General features: G+C 29.7%; 1 protein-coding gene across 3 annotated transcripts in view; it reads right to left on the reverse strand.

Annotated features, from left to right (window-relative positions):
- The window catches only part of LOC129984627 (relaxin receptor 1-like), a 263,140-nt gene that overhangs the window by 89,431 nt on the left and 149,982 nt on the right, over positions 1-23,727 (reverse strand). For all 3 annotated transcript variants that reach the window (XM_056094548.1, XM_056094549.1, XM_056094550.1), the window contains exon 2: positions 21,997-22,113. The gene's annotated coding sequence lies outside the window, so the exon portion shown is untranslated. The remainder of the gene's footprint in view (positions 1-21,996; positions 22,114-23,727) is intronic.

Below are 23,727 nucleotides of genomic sequence, written 5' to 3' on the forward strand. Positions count from 1 at the left end.
GAGTAAGGCTTCCGGGGTTTTTTTCTCCCAACAGTAATGAGGCTAGGGTTAGTATTTTTCGGCGGATTATTTCAAACGATTCTGTATATTTTCTTAATGTTTGATGCATTTAAAATTAAACATTGTTAATTAATCGATCCTTCAGATTCATTCTGAAGAACTTTTGAATAAAAATAAAACAGAATAAAGGAAATTAAAAATTTCTAATCCGCATAGCGTTACCCCAACTGGCGTAGAAAAAAAATCACGTATTTGCGTTACGTAACTGGCGTTGAAAATTCACGCATGCGCTTTGTGTTCTGAATTTCGCATTGTGTTGACGAATTATTATCAACCGATGCGGACTGGATTTAAATTTTTTTTAGGTTCGTTGCATGTTTTTGTAATTAAAATGTATTTATGTTAGTTATATATTTTTTGTATATGCTTATAGTTTTAAGTGCATCGTTTTTTAAGTAGTTTTTTTAAAACCTGTTTTAAACCGTCTATTTTAAACGATTCGTTTCATTTTCTTCATGTTTGATGCATTTAAAAGTAAACATTGTTAATGAATCGATCTGCTCATGATGAATCTAAGAAAATTTTGTTGACAAATTCTTGAGATAATACGTAAATTGAAAAGGATATTCTTTAGCGCCCATAAAGTTTAAACGCTGAGTGCCTCTATTTTCATTAATCAGATTATAAAAAAATTCTTTGTTTCAGTAAAAAATATTATTATATTAATTGCAGATTAATTCTTTCCACTTTAATTTAAAACATAAATTCTACGGGTGTTAACAGAAAATTAGAGAGATACATATTACGTTATGACTGAAGGCCTTTATAATATTATGAGTGAATTATATGACTATCAAAATTTGAAGTTTTAAAATATTTTGATGAAGAAGCTATTAAAGTAGGAATTGCATAAAATATTTAAATATAAAAATTTTAACGAGCATTAAGATTGGCGAACCGGTTGGTCGCCAAAAGCGGCTAGTATTAAATAATCTATTAATTTATCCGGGTGAACTCAAATTTTTCAAACAAATTCTTGAGATATTACATAAATTAAGAAAGATATTTTTTAGTTCCCATAAGGTTTAAATGCTCAGTGACTCTGTTTTCGTTAATCATGTTATTAAAAAAATTAACATTTATTGACGAACACGAACACACTGATATTCACCGTTACTCTGATTAGATATTATAAAATCTGAATAGATAAACATAAACGTGTAAACAGCTGTGCGCCGGTTTCTATGGCAACACAGCTGGAAAGGGAAAAGAAGTTTCCGAAGAAAATTCACGCATGCGCATTGTTCTGATTGTTGTCATGACAACCACTTTCAACAGACGATTTAAATTATTTTTAGGTGAGTTACATGCTTTTGTAAGTAAATTGTATTTATGTTAGTTATATATTTTTTGTATATGCTTATAGTTTTAAGTACATCGTTTTTTAAGTAGTTTTTTTTAAACCTGTTTTCAATGATTTAAATTACTTTTAGGTTAGTTGCATGCTTTTGTAATTAAATTGTATTTATGTTAGTTATATATTTTTTGTATATGCTTATAGTTTTAATTACATCGTTTTTTAAGTAGTTTTTTTAAACCTGTTTTAGACGGATTATTTTAAACGATTCATTTTATTTTCTTAGTGTTTGCAGCATTTAAAAGTAAACATTGTTCATTAATCGACCTGTTCATGATGAATCTGTGATAATTTTGTTGACAAATTCTTGAGATATTACATAAATTAAGAAAGATATTCTTTAGTGCGCATAAAGTTTAAACGCTCAATGACTCTATTATCAGTAATCATATTATTAAAAAAAATGCTTTGTTTCAGTAAAAAATATTATTATATTAATTGCAGATGAATCATTTACACTTTAATTTAAAGCATAAATTCTACGAGGGGTAACAGAAAATTAGAGAGATACATATCACGTTATGACTGAAGGCCTTTATAATATTATGAGTGAATTATATGACTATCAAAATTTGAAGTTTTAAAATATTTTGCTGAAGAATCTATTAAAGTTGGAATTGCATAAAATATTTAATTATTAAAATTTTAACGAACATTAAGATTGGCGAACCGGCTGGTCGCCAAAGGCGGCTAGTAGAAAATAAAACAACAAAATAGAGAAACGTAGGTCGCAACGAGTAAATCAATTCGCTACTCGAAGTTGACTTTCGTCAGCTGCACGATGAAAGCCAATTGCGCACACAGTTGATTGATTGATTTGAAGAAAATACTACATTTCCTTGAAAATTTCTCAGAATTTAGTGGCGTAGGAGCTGCAGTCAGAACAGATTTGATTTGGAGCGCTGATTCTTTTCACTCCCATCAAAAGTTCGCTTTCGTTCCTTGGGTTTCTTTTTCTCAATTTTTCCCCCCTCTTATTAGATGTTTATTGATACTTCATTCTTGATTTCTTGACCATTATGAGGATTCGATTATCATTAATTATTGCCCCAAAATTAAAGCATTACAGATCTTTTGTTGCACAATTTACTTGATGGTCATTTTTGTAAGGGTCATTTTCAGATCTTGTGGGAAAAGAGAAGTGAATACTTTTATTTACTACAATTATCACTTCACCAAATACATTATCATCGTTTGATAAAAAATAAATTGGTTTTTATACTATATAGTAATTAATTAATGTGACTGAAATATAAAAAAAATACTTGATATGTATATTTGAAATAGAAAATTTTAGAATACTTATAGGAAAAGAATCTTTTTTTTTTTTTCAAATTACATTTTTTGGAAGCTGTTTTTTATTGCACAGTTACGTTTTAAAATGAGAGCCGTTACTGCTCATTTTATAGAATAATCTCACCATTTCAATGCTTTCTATCAATTCATGAATCATCTTTCTATGAATTTTCTATGAATCAATTCATATCATTCTTTCTATGAATTCAATCCATGAATTCATTTTTATTTGTGCGTGTTTATAATGTTTTTTCAGCATTTATAACTTTCAACATGAGTTCTGAAACATTCTATAGAACCTTTTATCCCTTCCTTTAAAGAAATGGGGTTTTGTTATTTAAAAAGTTCAAAAATTTTATTAATCAAAAACCCAAAACGGATTTAGTAAGAAAAAAAGAAAGAAAGAAAAGTGCAAAAAAAGAAAAAGAGTATATTTTTCTTCAGTACATTATTACAATCTGACTTTATCCAATGTGATACATACAAAATATCTTTAAAAAAGATTTTTACTTATTGTTTATTTTAAGAAACAAGAAAGTAACACATAATTATAAAAAATAACAGTTAAAATTTAAAACCTGATTAAATCATATGATTTCTAAAATAAAAGTTAGCATTTTTTTTTTCCATTTCAATTTGGTAATAATTTTGCTGACAAATTACAGATTCAAGGCTCCATTTCACAAAATATATGCCACATGTACTGCTAGATATTCACTAAATCTATCATTAAATTTTCAAAATGGTCATTAATCTAACTGTTTTAACTGCCATTATTTAGTGATATTAGTTATTAGATTATTAGTTATGATATTAGCCATGCATAATATCAATTGAAGAAACTAAATCATCCACTCTAGTAGTTTTTATATATGAAATATATGGTTTTAAAATTTATAAGAAATACACTAATACAACAATTTTCCAGAATGAATTATAACATTATAATTAATTCATTAAGCCACAGTTTGGAGATGGATCATTATTTAGCGCTAAAACTCAGATTTCAGCTTTCAATAATAAATATGAAGTAAATAAAACAGTAGGTAGTTCCCGACTCATAAATGCTCCAAAATAATCTTATCAATTACATAAATACTGTTATTAACCCATGTCCAATCAGCAAAAATTTCTGACATACTCAATATTTCTGAGATCTAATAAACCATTATTTCCTTAATATGATAGTATATTCAATCTTTTTATATCTCTTGATATACTAAAACTAAATGAAATCACAGGATAGAATTAATAGTTCATTTAATGAGTCATTCAAGAATATTCAGTACTGCTAAATCTTGGTAACATGGGCAGACATACCCGAAACCAGGATTACAAGCATTAAATTCCTAATATTACTCTAGGACAGAGAATTATACATGATGACTACTAAAGACACGAATCTATGTTCTTTTTTACTATAGTCAGATGTCTGACTATCTTTTATGGTAGACAGGCACGCCAACGTCCCTTCTACGAACCCTTTCGGCTCCTAAAACGAGTGATTAAAGAGATGTTGCTTTTAGCACAAAGACAAGACCCTCTTTGAGAGCATTTTTCAAGTCCTGCAGAACCATAAATTCTTATTGCATGTAATCAGGGAACGCATGATTAATCATCAGCTCGGAAAATCGATGAGAGGTCGATGTATGCTTTTATTTGGTGAGGTAAAAAACGGATCTGGTTCTTGCCAGTCAATGGGGCTCTAATAGGGATTGCGATGCAGATTGCTGATATGAAATTGTAAAATTGACTCACAGGATAAGAATCAAAAAGATGGCCGGAATAGAGATAGTTTCTTTTAAAATATCGAATTCTTTATAATATGAATAATACTATAAATTTGATGAAGACACGAGAAAAACATAAAATAGTCTATGACATTTAAAGTTAAATAAAAATATCACATATTTTAAGGGGGAAACTATATGTAACAAATTCTAATTAATTTATGCTCTAGAGACATTTTCCGAGTCACTCGAACTCTGATTTCACTGTCACTTCTGATTTGAGGGAAACATTATTTTCCTCACAGAATCAGAAAGCTGCATCGACAAATTCTTTTCTAAAACTATATAAGCTTAGAATATTTTCTCATGGCTCTCTTTCTTATTTTCTATCTTTCTTTTCGGTACTCAGTATTGTTCTAGTCATGGCTTGGGTAAAAACACTTGATAAAATATAAACCTTGAGCTGTTACGTTAAATCATGAGCTAAAAAAATTGTTAAAAAACGTTTTAAAAACATTTTTTTACATAAATACAGTGGATGAAATGGTGGTTATAACACAGGTCCAGAAAATGTGCAATAGATATTTGATGACATACGAATTTATGTTAGCCATGTGACTCACACATGATCATCACATGAATCGACTTTATTTTTCCATGACATCTTAGAAACTAAGAAAAATGACAGTGCCATATAAGAATGACTAAACATGCTTTTATAATGCTAATTTTAGTAATGAGAACGTTTCAAAAATTTCTAAAAATTGAAAAAGCATTTCTATAATAAGCGCAATCTATTAGTGTAAACAAATAATGATTAGTTTCAAATCTTACTTTCACTTCAAATATGTCGAAAAAATATATACTTGAAATTTGGAAATTATATAGTGGCAAGTTATGTACTTTACTTAAAAAATCTTCTAAAAATCTATCAGTGTGATGGAGTTCTGTGAACCCAATACCTCAATAAAATGCAACGAATTAGAAAAAAAATAAAATTAGGTTACATGACTTTAACAACATAATTGCAGATTTATACGAAATTTGAAACAAATCCGGCAACAAGTGGTCTGTTTGTCTATTTAGTCGTGTGCATATGTAACCATTATTCCACTTGCTCTGAAAGCATTGTGATAAATCTAAAAACCAGAACACCGCGAGAGAGATTATGGTTGGCGAGGATTATGATTGAGCCTAAGAACCATCACTGCCAATGTACAATCCTTCCTAAAGGGGGCACGTCCCTCATCGGTAGAGAGGTCAACCCCACACCATTGCTCAATCCACGCCCTTTCTATACCCTTCTGGGCGATGAGAACTAACTATGACGTGGGAAGCTTTTCTCTATTTTTCAGGTGCTCTCCAGGGGATGTATCTATGCAAATTAAATAATACAAAATTTACAATTAACTAGATGAGTTATTGACATTTAGCATGTTATCTATATGTTAAATCCATAAACATGTATCTAATTTTGGATCAAATCCGTATATATGTAGAGATATCAAAATATTTCAAATATAAGATGTCCCCTATGGTAAAGCTATATCCGAAATGGGCAAACTGGACTTACACTAGGATTTTGAGGGGACAATAATTTGATTTGTTCCATTTTTTTTTTAAATGAAACATTATTTTGTACCTCTCAATTAAACAGGTTATTTCAAAATTCCACTCGCTTTCAGATAAAAAAAAATAATAGTTAATGCATGACTCTGCTCGCTCTTTTAAAACGGATAAATTATTACTTCCTTGAACAATTCCATAATAATTTTCTACATAGTGCTCTGAAACATAGGCTTTGAAAATCGCGTTTAAAATCGTATTGGACTCAAAAAGAATTAAATTTGGAATCGAAACATTTATAATGTGATAAATAAATAGAAACATGAAATGTATTTATTATTCTAATAATAGTTGATTCTGAAAGTATTAGTATGTTTAATGACCATAGAAGCTTCATAAGAAAATTTATTATTTATAAAAAAAGGGGGTTTTATAAACATTATTTAATTTTTAATTTTTACAAAATTATATAGTTTAATATTTCAATATCGACAAATTGTAACTTCAAGGAAATGTTTGTAAGTGAGACATTTCCAATTTCAACTCGATTTGTTTTCTTTGTTATTTCATCAAATTTGTTAATAAAGGATTTCGTTGTCCAACTTTGGGATTCTTTAAGCTTTCTTTGAAGTTTGATTTGGTTCAAATGCGAAGTTATTTGTCTCACCCGATTTCAAAAAAAGTCACTGGACTTGAATAATAGATCCAGTCCAGAGACCACCTGATCCTCAACTGAAGATGAGGAAAAAATACCTCCCTTCTTCTTACAGAGCAGGATTTCTGAAGAAATGGATAGTGGTTTCATCATGGCTCCATGATTCCATTTCACAGATCATACCAATTTATTGTGTATTTAATTAAAGGTTGAGCATATATTCAAAGCTTTTCAAATATTACATTCTTAAAACCAGAAAAGAAAACATACTCAGAAGAAAATTATTTTAAGTCCTCATAAAAGTATAAAACTGAAATAAACGCTTTCTGAAAGACACCGTTTTTTCGCGTTCCTTGACGGCGTTTAAATTGACCGATGACACGGGCCTTGAAAACACATCTTCCGAAGCCGACATCAGCTCTGCCAAGTTCTCGGAAGAAGTGAAATAGTTTCCGGACTGCGACGTGTTTACCCGTTAAATGTCAGCTGCAGATGTTTAGCTATGACGCTAATTTGAAAAGATACTTTATTTTCTTTTCTCATTTTATTTTTCCCTCTCTCATATTTGTCACCGTGGAAAGTAAAGAAAATATTAGTTGGCCATGAACTAGGGAAATTAAGAATCACACCCATCTACAGAGTCTGGTGGTTTTACGGAAAGAATTTGGTTTGGAATGTAGGACGCGAATAAATATTTTGTTAAAGGAAAAATTTTTAGAATGTATCAAGAAGAAAAAATAATGCATTCGGAAAGTGGCCAAAATCAACTTGTCCTTTCAGTGAAAAGTTATTAATTCATGCATTATTTATTGAATTTAAAAACAAATCGATAATTTAAAAATAATCCATGGAAATTATATAGAGATTGTCATACCTTGAGAATAGATTGTTTTGTAGATTATATATTTATGAAAATAAAGAGTATTAACTTATTGAAAATAGACGCCCTGTCTTATTGTGTTTAAATGTAAGTGAAGATATTTATCTCATTTATCATAATAATAAGGTATACAAATGCCGGCGTCCTGGCATAGGGGTAGCGCGTCTTCCCCGTGATCTGGGTGTTCCGGGTTCGAGTCCCGGTTTGGGCATGGTTGTTCTTCTGTTGTTCTATCTGTGAGATGTGTGAATGTGCCCTCCTGTAAAAAGGGGTTGTGCAAGCGAATGAATGATGCGTGAGTGGCAAAGTCGTACTCTTGGCCCTAGTTGGCGCTGCTATAAAAAATATGAGACGTTCCCCCCCAGGCTTAAATCGCTGTCTTCCTAACAGCGGGCTTGTCAGTGGCAAGTGCCATAAGAAACAAACAAACAGGTATACAAATATATGTGTATTAAATTATCAGTTTATGAGTTATATATATATATATATGTGTGTGTGTAAAGAATTTCGAATCCTGTCGGCTAAATAATATGTAACATTATTTTGGTTGAAGCAGAAGGCAGGTTTGAAGACATAGACGAGACGTTGTATTTTTAATTTCGTTTTATTCTATTCCGAGTGGCAGGCATGATTTTTACAAGAAGGCACAGTGCGACACAAAAGCAGAAGTAAGAAAGAAGAAGAAGGGCCGAACAAATGATCACTCGCCTTATATAAGATAGGATTTCCGGCCACGTGCCGATGGAATGACCTTTGACAAGGGCAAAAGTATCACTTTCATTTGATACGTTCTACTGATGAAGCATTATTTTTACAAAGGGATTAATTAAACCGAAAGTGGAATTGGATCACGAAATAAGAGAATATTTTAGAATCAAGTTACGATGGGCTAAATTCAGATAAAGTTTTGGAAATTAATTTGGATTAAATTTAGAATTTAAAGTGAGAAAATACATGATATTTTTTTTATATAAATACCATCTTAAAATATAATGCTACTCAGATATTAATTTTAACAACAGGATATTGTTTAAAAATATTACAGCATTAAAAACTTCATTAAATCTATATATATATATATATATATTGGTGACTTTTCTTTAGAATTCTACAAGTTAATTTACTAGATTTCGGCATTGAAAACCTATATAAATTATTAAACATTTCAGGAATTGCAGAAATGACTCCAATTTAATGATGCTAAAATTGACAAATAAACTTATTGATGGTTGAAAACCATCTTCTTCTTCGAAACTTCTGATTTTTCTGACTTCTAACTGATTGCGCTGTTTTTAAAATTTGTTTTACACAGATTTCTGTCATGTGTTTTCTCTCATCCAGCATCATGACTGACATCGAAGTTTCAGCGTGAAAAAAAAATACATTGGTTGAGTCAGTAATATTCTGTCAGTTTTCTGGGAAGTAACAAGTTGTTTCAATTCTTTTAAACGCATACTCTTGTTTGTAAAGATTTTTTTATATATATATTTCATATCGAACTAAAAGTCTCTCTATCTAATATAGATGAAAACGAATTTCTTAGATTTCTACAAATGACACATTTTATTACCTTTTAAAAGTGTAATTTCATTTGGAAATAGTGACATAGTTCTCTTTGTAACTGAATTATTCTTTGTCTGAGATGTCATATATTCATGCATAAAAAGATTTATCTAGTTATTACTAATATGAAAAATCACTATGTCTGGAAAATCTCCTCTAGAATGAAGTTTTGTTGGACGTTCTTTTTAAACAGAATATGATGGGAAAACATAATCACATTTCAGTAAACAAATTCAGATTCATTTCAAAACAAGATTATCAAGCGACACTTCTGACCCACGCGTCATTTCTGAGAAAAAGTGACAACCATTCTATAATCTGAAGTTTGTTTCATTGACGACTTCAAAAATGTTTTCAAAGATGCTGCCGATTTCTTTAACAATGTAAGGAGAAAAATATAAGACTGTTGAATAAAATTTGCATTGGCCTATTTCCTTTGAAAAGAGAAGGAATTGAATTTCAGCCAGGAAATAAAATATAGAGCAGAGATTGAGAGAGACATGGATTTTGAAAATCGTAAAGAATCGCACTTCCAACAAATATATAACGAAGATAGGATTTCTTTAAGATACTGAAAGAAATGCATCGAGATATTCTACAAAACATTGTACATATACAAATTATTAATAAATAACACAACAAAATAACATAATGTGCACGCAGTTTACCTTTATCCATTTATTTAGTGATCATCAGCTATATATGGTGTTGATCGGAATCAAAATACTTTGATACCTAATACTTTAAATAAAAAAAATACTTTTATCTTCAAAGAAAAATGAATTGTTCTTGTTGTTATTCCCTGTAGAAATTCCAACAATTGAATATCTACAGCCAGCATAGATACTATAAAGATAAGGAAGATTTAAGTGAAACTTTCAAAACAATTAATTAGATAATCATTTTTATTGATTAAAATTTTATTAATTATTTCTTTTGTACGTGCTCAATATTATACCAAAAAACAACACGGTGACTCCCAAATTCGGCTTAATAATTGTAACTTAAAACGGTCAAGAGAGAGACAGATTTAAATGAGACTTATTTCACCTTATTTTAATCGAACTATTCGAACCTTTTTATTGGCTATTTCGACCTATTACAATCCGAAAGCGTACGGAAAATATTCAACTAGGCTTTAACCGGCAACGGTGTATCCACTCCCATAGGATGTACGTCTTGTCATCCGTAGGTTGTAGCCTCTCCCACACCATTTATGCACCCATCAGGGAGCAAGAATCAACAACCAAAGGGTAGCTTCCCGTCCGCATATTTGAGACGCCTTCCAGCCTTTGGGATTCACTTATTGTAACTGAAATTCAGTTAATATTTCTATAACTTCAAAATTCCCATTTTTAAAAAAATTTATCAAAATTTGAATACTTTGTTTATACTTTTGAGTCTGAAATTCCATTTCGAATATGGCTGCCTTCTTGCATCATTTTATAATCGTATACTTAATATGCCAAAATAATTTTTCCCAAAATATTGTGTCAAATTTCAAAACTTCTTAATAACTTTTAGAAAAAAAAATCAGCTTTCGAAAGTCTTTAAAAATTGTTCTCAACAATCTATTATTTTTCGAGAAATTGCAAAGTATTAAAACGCTATGATGAAACAGACTGTTTCATTTCAATTCAAAATATTATTTTACACTTTTTTAAAGTTTTACCACCACTAGCTAGTAGGCGGTGAATTGATCATTCGACTAGTAAACTGACTCGAATGCAAATAGTAAATTACATGTCTTCGAGACAATGAATATAATAAATTCTACAATATAACGATCAGCAATAAACGAGTTCTTCGAAGAAAATTTACATTGTTCTCTAAAAGCTTATATCCCGAAATAAACAAAACAAATAATACATTCTAGGTAGTAATCTAATAATCGAATCCCACTTCTTTCTGACAATTATGTGCAACTATTGCACTTTCTACTGTTTAATCTTTTACTTTACCATTACTAATTCAAACAGGTATAGCTGAAAATTCTACTAATTGAATTAGAATTACTTGGTATTCGTTCTTTTCTTGTTATTCAAACGTGTGTTATAAAGACATTTGTCCTATTTCCCAAAATACTAAATGTATTATTTTTATTTAGATGTGCGATAAAATAACGATTCACATGCTAGTCTTATACTAATTCACTCTACATGATTACTTTACACATTGTCATAACAAAATCGCAGCTCAAAAGATGTTCAAACCGGCGTCCTTGCATAGGGGTAGCGCATCTTCCCCGTGACCTGGGCGACCCGGGTTCGATTCCCAGTTCGGGCAGGGTTGTTCTTCATCTGTGTTCTATCTGTGAGGTGTGTGAATGTATCCCCCCCCCTGTAAAAAGGGGTAGTGCAAGCGAATGTGTGAGTTTCCTCTTCATATGGGCCTGAAGTCAGACTTCTGCCCTTGGGTGCTCAGGGTCTTCACCCTCAGAAGCAACTGCACCCCCTTTCCGTGGTAACGCGGACACGACATCATCAGCAAAAGCTATTGAAGAGCAACTAAAAATATCCCTCGTAATTTTTATTTCATTTCTAATTTCCTTGCTGTAATTTCACCAGGAACAGAATTATAAATTTTGAATCATTGTCACATGACGATAAGGCCACTTTGTTCCTAGACTTAGCGTTCTCTAATGTATATACTAAACATCATTTTAAAACGTTAGAAGTTGAAAATCTGTCTCCCTTCTGGCATTCCGAGCCTATTAGATTTAGTTCTTTATTTGAAAGGGAAATGATAATTATTGTTTTGGAAGATTCTATTGATGTTTGATTCTAATTAACAATTGCTATGCTTTAGAGTCATATTCTATTATTGTCACAATTGTTATGTCATATTTTTGGTGAGTTCGGATTAAAAGTCAAAGGCAAGGATATTTATTTCTCATATAGTTATATTTTTCTAAAGTTAATTGTCTTATTACATTCTTATTTTTTATTTCACAGATTATTTTCGTCTTATAACTTTAAACGCGCAATTCTTGTGTACATAAAAAATATTTCGTGTATCTCGGGAACAGCTGTAACGATTTGGAATCAAATTTTATGTTTAGATAAGGTTTTGTTTTTTAATTTTATCTATTATAGATGTCTTCTCTGAAAAAACGCGATTTTACATACAGAAGAAAAATCATTTTTTATAACTAAATATTAGAATAAGTATATTCAACTTCCGCCTCGAAGCATGGGCAATGCAGCCTAGTGGTCAGAATAACATGAATGTTATGCGTCATCGTTTCGAATCGCGTTTCTTGTTTTATATTTTTACTTAAGTGTTTATAATTAGTTTTGTTGCTTTTTAAGCTTATCTGTATATGTGTCTTACCTGAAAAGAAGCGATTTTACACAAAAAAAAGTGCATTTATGATTTTTTTTTAATGACTAGTTCATATCTAGGTAAGATTGAACAATATTCATATATAATCAATATGTAATTCGTATCTAAATAATTTTTTCCAAAAAAAAAAAAAACATGATTTTGTGAAAATAAATAAATGAAATCTGCTATCCCAAATTTCAAGTTATCATGTGAGAACAATTTTTTCGATGAATTGCTTAGAGCTATAAAGCGATATTTGAAACTCAGAATCGAAACTGAGACGTTTTGCTTTGAATGCTGTCGGTTGTGATTCAGAATCCAAAGGGACACGTCCTGTGTTTGAAGTTGAGTGTTGCCATTGAGAATCTGCAACACACTGCATACGTTTACGCTTTTTTCGTTTCCGTTTTAAAGCTATTTTACGTTCAGGTTTAATTCGATCAGCTTCTAATTTTAAATATTCATGATTTGTTTTTATTGATTGAAAGTTTTGTCTCTGAAGATTAGATTGAATATTTTGTTTCGGCGTCTCTTTGCTCTTTCGTTCCCTTTCTTTTTTTTTCTTTGCAAGGCTTCATCGGGAGAAAGCGTAGGTCGCCTACGCGATTTCGAGCTCCAAACCCTCCTAACTAAAACAACATCATGTTTTATTCCCGTTCTCGTTTTTCGGCTCCTAATAACGTAAGCGACGTAAATACGGAATCGTTTGATAAAGGATATCGAGTAGAGTGTATCGATACCAGTCGTAAAGAGAGTTTTTGCAAACACAATGTCGAAAACCTCTCTCGAAAATTTAAATTTTTACAACTTTGAGAGCCCGTATCTCGCGAATCAATCAGAGTAGCAACGTGAAACTCGTATCGTTAGGTGCATTTCGACGCGTACTATCCAATGATATAAGACAATGCAATGTAACTCGAATTTGCAAATTTCGAGACCCGATCGCGGACCCTATCGAGGCACGACTTTTAGTAAAAATATCATTCGACTTTATTCATCGAGACGAGTGTTTAAACGAGATATAACAACTTCCTGTCTGACTGGAAGATGACGTCATCGACATCCCGAGACCCATAGGAACTCTATGATATCGATCCGACATTGATTTGACCAATATTAATCAAAAATCCATACTGCGCATGCGCAATGGATCCAAAATTGGGGGGGGGCTTAGAGGACCCCTGGGGGTACTTCTAAGTGAAAACCCGATGTCTCTAACATATGCAGTTTACGAGATATAACGAAAACCATCTGCGCATGCGCAGTAGATGACTCCATGTGGGATCTTCTATAGCCCCGTAGGATTACTATGGTGAAGACTCCATGTCTCTAATATCAGGTCAACTTTTTAAAAACGTATCTGCTTTCAAAGAAGCATACATAATAATAATGCAATACTGGTAAAAGCAGATGAAGATGAAAATTGCCCTTTATGCTTTATTGATTGCCTACGAGATTTCGAGCTTCAATTATTCATTGCCTACGCTAGCTTCAAAACTCCCTGACCAAAAACAATTATAATAAAAAAATAAAAAATGCCGAGCTAAACTCGGTCTTTTAGATATTATAATTTGAACTATGTTCAGCGTTTTTCACTTTAAATGATAATTTGGAGGAGAAAAAAAAATCCTTCCAAAACGAACGACATGGAAAAATAATGCTGTAAAAAGGATCAAATAACAAGCAGTTTATTCGGATATTTCATAAATATCATTATGGATAGGATAGATATAATATCTTTTCTACAGAAATGAAGTTAAAAAATTTTCAAATGTCTTTGTCACAAAATCTTCAAGATACATCCTTCCAATTATTTTCAAGGAGTGTTTTTTTTTCCCCTTCTTCTTCTTCTTCTTTTTTTTTTTTTTAATTTCATACATTAAAGATATCAACCAAAAAAAAATAATTTGATCTATTCCAGAAAATTTGTATCATAATATATTTTTCCCAAGAAGAAACTGAAACTGAAAACACTAAAACCCTTAGAAGAAAAAAAAAAATGGGAAAAGATAAAGATTCTTTTATGACTCGACTTTCTCACTCGAGCCAGAGGCGACTCGTTAAGAATCCGATAATATTCTGTCAAGAATCGTCTGAAAATAAATAAGACAGTTTCGATTGTCGGGGGAATATCTTTCTTATCTCTCACGGAAGAGCTCAATCAGACAACTTAAATAAAATACAAGACCGTTTCTATTAAATAAAACATTTTTCTGTAACCTTTCCAGACTTATAAAACTATTTTGTGACATCTAGATTAAAGATAGATGATATAATTCCTATAAGAAGTGACAATTTATGATCAGAATACAGCAAAATCTGTGGAGAGTATTGTTCCGCCCAGTTTAGTTATGGATATAAGAGTAGTTTATTTATTTATTTAAAAGTCATCAATCTATTAGAATATTACTTCCCAACACGAATTTGTGATATTGTGAAAAAACAAAGTCTTCAAAATGAAAATTGATTCATTTCATAAAGCTTTGTCTATAGCCCTAAAGCACTTAGGAACTATATTACAACAAATTCTTCTGATGAAATAAATCATTATATTTTAAATGCATTTTTCTTTTTAAAAAAAATTGCAGACATTAATATATATATTCAAGCATATTCAAGCAATTCAGATATTAATATGTAAAGCTGTTTTTTTTTTTATATTAAAAAGTTTAAAATGTTTCAGGCGTATTTTGAGAAGATAATATAAAGTTTTATACTAAGGATTTCTGTGATATATATATAAACTAATCTAAGTATTTTTAGCCTATGACATCTTATAAATAACGAAAATTCAATTTTAACTGAGAAAAACACATTATCAAATTAAACTTTTAAGTTTCAATTTAAACTTTTCAATAGCATGCTTCATTCCAAACGCAATTTTTAATAATAATAATAGCAATAAAAAAATTTAAAAAAAAAGTTATACTTAAAATAAATGAAATTTTTTAAATCATACATTTTTAAATATTTTAAATGTAATGTAATTAGTTTCAAGAAGCTTTTGAAACTAGTTGCTATATTTACATTTTTACACACATGTATATGAAATTCCATAGCTTTAAGTAAATAATATGCAAAAAGTTTAACAGTATCTATCGTCAATTCCCTGATCTTTAAACTTTTAAATTGATGACAACGTGATAAAAAAATTATCATAACATTACCATTCCTGCCTCAAGCAACAAATTGATTCAAAAATAATTGATACACACAGTTGTTAAATTGTAAAATATGCCGAAAACAAAACTGGTTCCGTATATATCCTTTCTAAGCAAACAACAATCTTATATCCTGTCTCGGAAATAAATTATTAACTATTAAAACAGGTTTAAGACCCGATTCCACAGAAGAACTGTCGTGTAAGTGGGTCTGGTGACTAACTGAACTAACTTTAGTGAATAAATATTTGCTTAAATTCTATCATGGATTCATTAACCAAGCATATGCTGTAAGAATCGTAAACATTGTAAAATATTTTGACAGAGTGTAAGAATGTATGAAAAAAATTCTCCAAAAATTTAATTCATCAAAAATAATTTTTTTTTTAAAATTACAATAAAAATATTTTTCTAAGTATAAAGAAACCGACATATTTGGAATTTTTTTATTCTTGGAAAAATAAAAACTAAAAACGCATGAATCGAATTTTAAAAACCTATTCATCATGGTAAAAGAAGAATAGTTCATTATAAATAGCAACATAAAGAGCATATATATTTTAAATGACTTTTTTATACTCTTCTAGTTAACTTAATACTTTTATATTTGTAATAATGTAATTTCGTAATCAATTTTTCACTCACTTTTTTGGTATGCGAGATATTAAAAATATAGTATATTTATGATTTTTCGATGGCAATAATAACTTTTTTGCACATTAATAAATACATTTATGTTTGTGTGTTTTAAAAAGGCTGTTTTCCATTAAACTTATTTAAATATTATGTGATTTCAACACCAAGATCCTTAGTTAATAGCCCTTAAAATATATTTAGAAACGATAAATCTAGACATATCGTATGCTAGCTTATCCCAAATTCATGGTATGTGTACATGATTGCTCTCATGATCTTATCAATATAGTGTCCTCGGGCTGTTAAGAAAGAGCTTGAATCAGATCTATTTAATAGAATGGTGTAGATTAAACTACGTACAATACACTGAAGAGTTTAGATTGTAAGATAAACAGTTTACCAAAAGAGAATAAAAAGTATTAATTCGCGATGATAAGGAACGGATTTGAACATATTTTTGTTCAGCTATGTCAAAAATTTCAATAAGTTCGTGCAACTACAGAATGCAAGAGAGTCATCATAGAAAGAAAATATATTCTATAAATTTAAATTGATGTTTAAATGAAAAGAAAAGTAACTTTTTAAAATTTCTATTCGTACAAGATATTTACACAATAATGATCGTATTTAAACATAAAGGATATGCAAAAATAAACAATTTCTCATAAGAAAATGAAAGATTTCACTCGTTTTCGTATGATTACTAATGTTCTATGCATTGTCATTAAGTCATGAGACATAATATGGTTGTAATATTATTTCCAAAGACATTGGATGACATGTTATTCGTAAAAGTTTGGTAATACGGTTTTGTATTTATTGAATGATGTAACTGGTAAAACAGGCAAGTTCACCATGGCTGAGCCACGTGCAGAATATTTAAGTGGCTATTTCAATCTTCTAAAATTGCTGCTAGTGTCTTCATTTCATTGGTTTAAGTCGTAGACTGTTAAAGCCACCTATGCATCAGACAATGAAAGAATTTAAACTAGATAATGCTTCCCATGGTTGTGAAATGGACTTGAAATGAAGTACTTGAATGTTGCTATGTTACGAAGACGTTGACTGCGTTTGGCATTTTGACGATATTACAGTTTTAACTAGGCAGACTAGGTAGTTGCCAAAGGTTGTTAGGCCGAGAGAGTGCCGCAAATGTGTCAATGAAATTATTGTTTTCCAAGTCACCAAATAAATATATTTTAAAGAAATACATATCCTATGAATGATTCAGTACTCAGAAAATGATTCAGTACTCTTTATAAAATATACTTGGTTTCAAAGTGTTTCATTATGTTCAATTAATTATCAAATATTTATAAAAACCAAATATTTGCTACAATAATATTTTGTGCAATATGGATGTCAGGCATGTGGAGTCATAATATATAAATAAAAGTAAAATAATAAGCAAAAACAAATCTTATAAATAAATTATCATGAAGCGAATAAAATAAAAAAATATTAAATTAAAATAAATTGACAACATGTTAAACTGTGCCGATAATTGAAACTAAATTAATAATTTTATTAAAAGAAGGCCTCAAAACGTGCACTGCTCAGGGCAACAAAATATCGAAATCCCCCAAAAGTGGGGTGATTCCAAAGATCGCTGATTTGCCTAAAAAGCACTTTAGGCAATTCAGCAGTCTTTGACATCATAGTGTTACCCTAAAATGTGTTTTAGGCAACTCAGTGATAGAACATAAATATAAAAAATGCATTTATGGCTACAGAGCAAAGGATTCAATGTTTTAAGGTGTACTTACACACTTGAAGATTTTTTTTTTAAATTTTAACTTTAAAAGTTCAGTTTTTTTATAGTAGGTCATTAATATATGTTTAAACTCATTTCAGTGAGAAAAAGCCATATTATACTAATTATTAATTAATTAAATAATATTTAATGAGCTAATTAGCCTATTTTTTGAAACATGATATCTTAAATTCTAATTTGCACAGACACATAATTCTAGTGGGAAATGATGCCTAATATTAGTCTTCATGTTGTCTGCCTCAATCAAGTTATAAAAATTTATAGTTTTTTTTAAACAATATTTTCATCAACAATGAATAGAAAAAGCGAGATTTTTTCTGTAATTTTAACATTTAAATAGCTATAAAAAATTTATTTCTATAAATATAACTTTGATTGAGGCACAAAACATCCGCTATTCCATACAGATTATTTTGATATATAAATAACTGTATTTGGTTCATTTCTTGTTCAGTTATGATTGTTTGAATGAAACAACATAGTGGGAAAATATCATTCTTCATAAAATCAGTTTTAAAAACACCGTAACTAGAGTTTTTAATGAAAGCTCCTCAAGAAAAATAATTATAACTCGAGAAATATTTCGAATATGGACAACATCTTGGTATCGTTTGAAAGCTAAAGGATGAGACAACATTATTAAGCAATAAAAAAATATTTGATATTTTGAACAATTTTCCAAGTTTCAAGTGTGTACATACACCTTAAAACAAATCTCTTGAAGAATTTCTCCTAATAAAGAAATTAATTACAGACGATTCTCCTCGAAGTACTTCCAAGGATTTAAAGACTGTTATATGGGAAAATAATTCTTCATATAAACAAAATTGTAACATTTCTTTTTCATAACATTCCATTTTCTTGTTCTTTTTATTGCTGTTTGCAAGGAAGTCATGACAATTTTTAATCGATCAAATTGTCTCATATAATCTTATGTTGCCATTTCACGGAAAACTTTCATAAACTTTTCAAATAAAAAAATTTATTTTTTTAAATTTATGAAGCCAGAAGAAATACAATCACAACTGCAGCCTATATCCATCAATCAACAAAACCCACATGAAGCATAATTCTAAACCACAAATCACTGCACCCATTCACAGATAATTTAAACTAGCTTCTAAACCAATAACTAACTCTTCTTCAAAAAGAACGTTCAACTTGTGACTAGTAAAAGAAGGACTCTTTCAATCGCCGAGACGATGTACCGAAAAGTTTTTCGCAGTTCTGGCTGCCTAGCGTAAATGGCGTCACTTCGGAACCCGATATTGACAAGAATTCACACCGTCTGACATTTCTTTTTTCCCGCTCTCAGACTTCACTTACAGGATTCTTTCTTTTTTTGATTAGGAAGGATTGGCAACAGTCCAGCTTAATGATGGGCAAAAACGGCGCGCATTAGCAGTAGTCTATAATAATAGCATAATGGAGTCAACTTACTTGAGTGAATGAATGCTACTGGGGGAATAGGTGTCACGGTTTGGTTAAGGCAGATGACTGTCTTGAAAGGCTATAAATTACGACTTAATGGGATTGTGCGTGTGCAAGCAATTGAATACTAGGGTGTGCGTTGCATTTGTTTATTTATTGGAGATAAAGATAAATGAATTTGAATAAAACCAGAAATAAATGCGAAGACTGATTCAATTCAAAACATGAATAAATGGATCACTGAGTTTCAAAGTATTAAGAAAATGAACAAAGTAATTAATTATGATAATGTTTTTGATTCGCAAAGTATGGAAGAAGTCGTTTTATCGTGAAAATTTCAATGATGTCATAGGAAAAAATGAAAGAAGATTTGGGTTTTTGAAGATAAAAGAGCGAAAATGTCAAGGTCATATGAACTTCTAATGTAATAAAGTTTCTATTTTAAATAGGACTGTTTGAATTCATGAATAATTTTCGCAATTCAGAATCTTGTATCGAATTATTTTATTTTACAACTGGGCCTAGATTAGTCATATATATACAAACTAAAATAGCTTATTTTATTTCATGCAGTGTTAAATTTGATAAAAAATGATTTGTGTTTCATTGAGATATGAATTGTCATGTGGATTCTTAATTGAATCCTGAAGTTAACTTTTTGCAAAATGGACGTTATTTGATCAACAGAAAAAAATATGAATCTGTGAAGGAATTAATCGTCAAGATAAGACTATGAATTTTAATGATAAAAGACTATAAACCTATTTTGATGATTAAAGTAAAAATTCAACACAGAGCTTCTTTAATATTTTATGAAAAATACTCTTTTTCAAGTGCCTACTCATTCATAAAAACTCTTTCTCTATTAGAATGGTGTACAAGGAAAAAATACGTTTTATTCGATGAGAATAAAAAATGCATTTGAAGTTAGATATTTGGAAGATATTAATAAAAAGCTCTAACTCAACAAATACTGCTTAGTTCGTAAATACCCCCCCCCCTATTAATTTAATTTGTAAATTTCATTTAAATTCGTTTAAATTATTTTAAAAACATTAAAATTAAGACACCTGGGAAATAAAATGGAATTCCAAAAAAGAAAATATTTTTTTTAATTTTCTTCGTTTATTTTTTAACTATCGAAAAATCGTTACAAATTCACTCTAAAAACCATTTATCAATACACAAAACACTTAATATAAATTATTAAAAAATAAAGTATACTTTTAAATTCATTGAAATGACTTAAATATAAATCAAAGATAAATAATTACAATTAAGTAAATCAATTTGGTGAAACTTTGACTTAAAAATACGGCTAATGGTCGTTATATGCTCATAGAATATTGTTAAGAATTTCGGAAATACGCATACAACAACTCTTGCAAGTAAAAGGGAAAAAAAACAAAAAAAAACAGGAATGTGTTTAGTTTTGTTAAAAAAAAGTAAAATATGAACTGTCATCAAACGAGGTCGCTTGTATACAATGTGTAGTTTATCACTGCTTAACAATACTGACGAAGTCATCAAAATTATTTCCTTTTAAAATTTTCCAGTTCATCTTAGCTTCGATTCTTAATTAACGAAGAATCAATCTGAGAGGTAGACTGACCTTGAAATGAATCAGTGAAACTAATATATGAGAGATGCACGACAAATTTTCGTTGCATAAGTCAGATGGCGTGATCTAAATCGAATCAAAGTTACGACACTATCACTTGTGATCTTTTCATTGTTGATGCCTCAATGAAGACGTTCTATTTATAAGTCTCCACAACATTTGCAACCGGTTGATGAAATATTGATAAAGAAATAAACTATGTTATAAATAATACCGATTTATAATAAACTATATTATAAATCAGTTTGAAAATATTTGGATTTTTTAAAAAATAAGAAAATTATGTAAAGAATATTCATTTTTGAATTTTATCTGATAATAATTGACACTTGTTGCATCTGCTGTCAAATTGTCGTATGTGACATGTAATGAATGTAAGTTGTCATTCAATACTATATAAACAGTTCCAATATGGTGTATTAAAAATTCATATGTTTTATCAAGTATTCATATGAATTTTATAACATTTAGTGTTTGATATTTTGATGTAACAGCTATAAGATAAAAAATGCAACGATTCCCTTCATAAAGATTGGAAATAGGACCCAATAAGGTCGGGGATTGTATCAAACCATTACAAATAGATGCGATCTAAAGTTTTAAATATGCAAATTGAGAATGAACTCAATTATAACTAGAAACAGTTCTTTTTTTTTTATCAAAATAATAAACAGGATTGATGCAGACAATCTAAGAATAGCAAAATTATTACAAGTCAGTTTTTTTAGAAATTTCCGAAAATTTAAATTTGAAATCAGAATTTTATTTAGAATAATTTTAGAATATAGTTATCTAGAATGTCTGCAAAAACATTTCAATGTTTGCTCTTACAAGCAAAAAATTATTCATTATAATGTTTCGAAAACAATATTTTTCTCCTTCTCCAGCCTCTTCATCCCCTCACTGCATCGACCTGAGAGTTTGAAAAACTGTACTCACCTTAAACTGGACTTTCACACACTTCCACTGAATGTTTCTGTATAAATTGACCAGGATAGGACGTCCAGGAAACGTCCAGTCGTTAAAAATTCAAGGTAAGTGCTCCTTTTCATTTGCCTGTAAAAGAGATATTTAAAAAAATTAGAAATTAACAAAATCTTTTTTTAAAAAGTCAATATTTTTAGATATAAAAGATGCCACAGAAATAATAAATGTGAAATCGCTATAGAACAGGAAAAGAATAAAATATGAAATAACGCAAATATTAAAAATAAGTTTATATTTTTGGACATGAGCAAGATACCATAAAAATAATACTAAATGTGAAAATGTGAAGTGAAATCATTCAAAAACAAGAGAAAGGTTAAGGTCATATATATATATATATTAAGGTCATATATATATATATATATATATATATATATATATATATATATATATATATATATATATATATATATATATATATATATATGACCTTAGCTATATATATATATGGCTCAAATTTTATTCTTGTTATTATGAATTGTGATAACATATTCTATTCATAGTAAAAATTGGAAACTAGTTACTGTTATTGGACCTCTTTTTTAATATAATTAATTTGTATTAGTATACAAACTATAAATATAATTAATTTTGTATTAGTATATGAACTTTAAATATAATTAATTTTGTATTAATATACGAACTATAAATATAATTAATTTTGTATTAGTATATGAACTATAAGTAAATCTTGGAGCAATTCGGGATAAATAATCACAATTCGAGAGGACCTGGATTAGCTAGAACTGTTTCGGTAAAAATGGGGCGTTCTTTTAACATTAATGTAATTGAATGAGAAAATGGATAGAAATCAATTCATCAACCTTTTTGCCGGGTCTTGTTTTCAAACACATCCATTATAATAATTTATGGTCATGCCCATTTATAACCATTATAAATAAATTACTAGCGGTTACGCAACTATACTAACTTCTGTTTTGATAAAATAGATGGTGTTACCGTATTAACATCAAGTTACATTTCCCAGAATATTTCTTGGGGGTCATTATTAGATTATATTCTAGGTGAGTGGCGTGTATTTTCGTGTTCGTGTTTGTTTTGTCTTGTGAAATGTGGAACTTAGAAAATAATTAAATAACTGTTCCTGAAACTCGTCTATTATTTTCATCTACCTCATTAATGAAAATATAAAGAGTCTCGATCCTCAACACATTTCAAATTTCGAAACGAAATGTCATTTTAACTCGTTATTACAGTATAAGTATATATTACAGAATAAATATAATAAAACACATTACAGTATAAGTATATTTACAGTATAAATATAAAAAAAAACATATATTATGTATTTCCTATATCAATGGTTGTAATAAACATGTAAATAGATATAATTTTTATACTTTATATACCATTTTTATAACCATTCGAATGAAAATGTCAACTATCATTCCAACTTAAAGGTAATTCGGCTGTTGATGATGTCGTGTCCGCGTTACCACGGAAAGGGGGTGCAGTAGCTTCTGAGGGTAAAGGCCCCTGAGCACCTAAGGGCAGAAGTCTGACTTACAGCTCATATGAAGATGAAACTCACACGGTTGCTTGCACAACCCCTTTTTACAGGGGGGCACATTCGTACACCTCACAGACAGAACACAGATGAAGAACAACCATGCCCGAACCGGGATTCGAACCCGGGACGCCCAGATCATGGGCAAGATGCGC

The sequence above is a fragment of the Argiope bruennichi genome, chromosome 9 (assembly GCF_947563725.1).
Source record: "Argiope bruennichi chromosome 9, qqArgBrue1.1, whole genome shotgun sequence".
NCBI classification, from domain to species: Eukaryota; Metazoa; Arthropoda; class Arachnida; order Araneae; family Araneidae; genus Argiope; species Argiope bruennichi.